The 2760-nt window shown below is 33.0% G+C and overlaps 1 non-coding gene across 1 annotated transcript; it reads left to right on the top strand.

Moving 5' to 3' along the window:
* The first annotated feature begins 1219 nt into the window (after positions 1-1219).
* On the top strand, positions 1220-1291 carry TRNAC-GCA (transfer RNA cysteine (anticodon GCA)). The gene has a single exon. It is a non-coding gene; the product is annotated as a tRNA-Cys (tRNA).
* Positions 1292-2760: the final 1469 nt, after the last annotated feature.

Raw genomic sequence — 2760 nt, 5'->3', positions numbered from 1 at the left:
ATCTTTTAAGTGTTTTATTGTAATAAGAACATGAACAAGTTACTATATATGTAATAAGGCAAGAAAATGTGACCATTATGGTGGTGGTGGGGACAGCTATCAGTTGAAACATTCCCTGGGGTAGCTTAGAGTTGAATTAGAAGATGGAGACTTTAAACTACCTATTATAAATATGTTCAAGTGCTTAAAGGAAAAGATGGGTATAATGAGAGAAGTGCATGTGCAATATCAGCAGAAGGGTAAGAACGATAAAAAAGAATAAATGAAAATTCAAGAACCTAAAAGTAGAACATTTGAAATAAAAATAGAACACAGATTTATTTGAATTAACAGAAGAATGGAGATGGCAGAAGAAAGGATCAATGGAAAGGAAGATGAATCAATAAATTTTTTAAAAAAATCGGAAGAAGAGAGAAAGAATTGAAAAATAAAACAAAAAGACCCTCAGTGATTTGTGAGATAATGTCATCTAACATACACATGTGCACACGCACACACACACACACACACACACATATATACACAATATTTTACATGCATATACTTCTTTCAATGGAGAAGATAGAATAGTGAGAAAAAGAAATGTATAAAGAGAAAATAATGACTAAAAATTTCCCATATTGGTTGAAAAACATCAAACTACATTGTTAAACTGTATAGCATGAATTGTAAGTAGAACATTTTTAGAATAGTCAGAGAAAAATGGAAAATTGTATACAGGGGAACAATGATATGAATATCAACAGATTTCACATCAGAAATAATGGAGTCTCTAAGACACACTGATAGGGAAGCCTCCAGTTGTAGCAACCAAAAATGTCTCTAGAGATTGTCAAATGTCCCCTCAGGGACAAAGTCACCACCCAATTGAAAACCACTGCATTAAATGTTGATGCTATAATAGGAAAAGGTTTAAAATCATTCATCCAAACTTTTACCTTAACAAGCTAGAAAATGAAAAGCAAATCAAAGCAAAATATATAAAAGGAATTAAACTATTAAGCATAAATAAATGAAAAAGAAAACCAAAATCAGTAAAATTAATGCACATTTGGTTCTTTGAAAAAGTTAACCAAGCAGTTAATTTCCTAGCAATATTGACCAACAACAGTAAAAACAAACACAGATTGCAAATACCAGGAATGAAGGAAGGAACTTTACTGTGAGTCCTATACTGATTAAAATGATGATAAAGAGATTTTATGCACAACTTCAGGCTTCCCTGGTGGCTCAGATGGTAAAGTGTCTGCCCGCAATGCAGAAGACCCAGGTTCAATCCCTGGGTTGGGAAGATACCCTGGAGAAGGAAATGGCAACCCACTTCAGTACTCTTGCCTGGAAAATCCCATAAACAGAGGACCCTGGTAAGCTACAGTCCATGGGGTCGCAAAGAGTCTGACACGACTGAGCGACTTCACTGTCTTTTTTCATGCACAACTTCACACTAATAAATGTAGTAATTTAGATGAAATGGACATAGTTGTTGGGAAACACAATTTACCAAAACTGACTCGAGATGAGAGAGAAAATTCAAATAACATGAATTCATTATTAAAAACGTTCTCAGAAAAGCAAACTCCATGTCCAGATAGTTTTAACGGTGAATATTATGAAACATATAATGTAGAAACAACATCAGTCTTGCACAACATTTTTGTGAGGATAGAATAATTAAAACATCTCAATCTTGAAATCCAAAAGTGATAGATTTGTTATGAAACAAAACAAAGCAAACAAAAACATCTCTCCTGAACATAGATGCAAGAATCCTAAACAAAATATTATCGAATGCTTTGTGTCTAAGTGGAATTAGCCCCAGGATTACAATTTTGATTCAACATAGGAAGAGCAGTCATTGTAACTCCATACATTAAAAGAAGAAAAACCATATTGTTATCTCAAAATATGGAGGAAAAAAAGCATTGAAAAATTCAACAGCAATCTGTAAGAAAAATACTCAACAAACAATGAATATAAGGGAACTTCTTTCCCCTCATTAAAGGCACTTATGAAATTTCCTGCACTAACTTCATACTTAATGAGTAATAGCAAACACATTTCCTTTGAGATCAAGGACAAGACAAAAGTGCATGCTCTCACCACTTTTGTTCAATATTGTGTTAGATATTCTAGCCAATGCAGTATAGCTAGAAACAAAATGTTAAAGAGGATAAATTGAAGAGAAGTAAAATTATCTTTATTTGCAAATTTATTGATTGCATGGAAAAGCCTAAGAAATTTACAAAAAAAATTAAAGCTAGCAATTAAATACGCTACATTTTCAGGATATGAGGTCAATATAAAAATATTCATATAATTTTATCCCAGTGAGGATGAGATAGTTGGATGGCATCACTGACTCAGTGGATGAATTTGAGCAAACTGCAGGAGATAATGAAGGACAGGGAAGCCTGGTGTGCTGCAGTCCATGGGGTCACAGAGTTGGACACAACTGAGTGATTGAATAACAATGACAAATTCAAACAGAAGATAATTAAAAACTAAAATAACTAACACTTTTAATAGCATCAAATAATAAAAAGTAAAGTACTTAGAACTAAATCTAGAAGAAGGCACCCAAAACCTCTATATTGAAAACTGCAAAACATTGCTGAGAAAAAGAAGAATCAAATAAATGGAAAGACAAATCCTGTACAAGATTTGGAAGATTCAATGTGAGTAAGATGCCCATTATTTTCAAGTTATTCTAGATACCTCTCACTATCTTAATCAAAATCCCAGCACGGTTTTTGGTACAAA

This window comes from Giraffa tippelskirchi, chromosome X, assembly GCF_054371585.1.
Source record: "Giraffa tippelskirchi isolate mGirTip1 chromosome X, T2T-mGirTip1v1.2.pri, whole genome shotgun sequence".
NCBI classification, from domain to species: Eukaryota; Metazoa; Chordata; class Mammalia; order Artiodactyla; family Giraffidae; genus Giraffa; species Giraffa tippelskirchi.
Note: the sequence above shows the minus strand (reverse complement) of the source record. Positions and strands in the feature narration are given on the sequence as shown.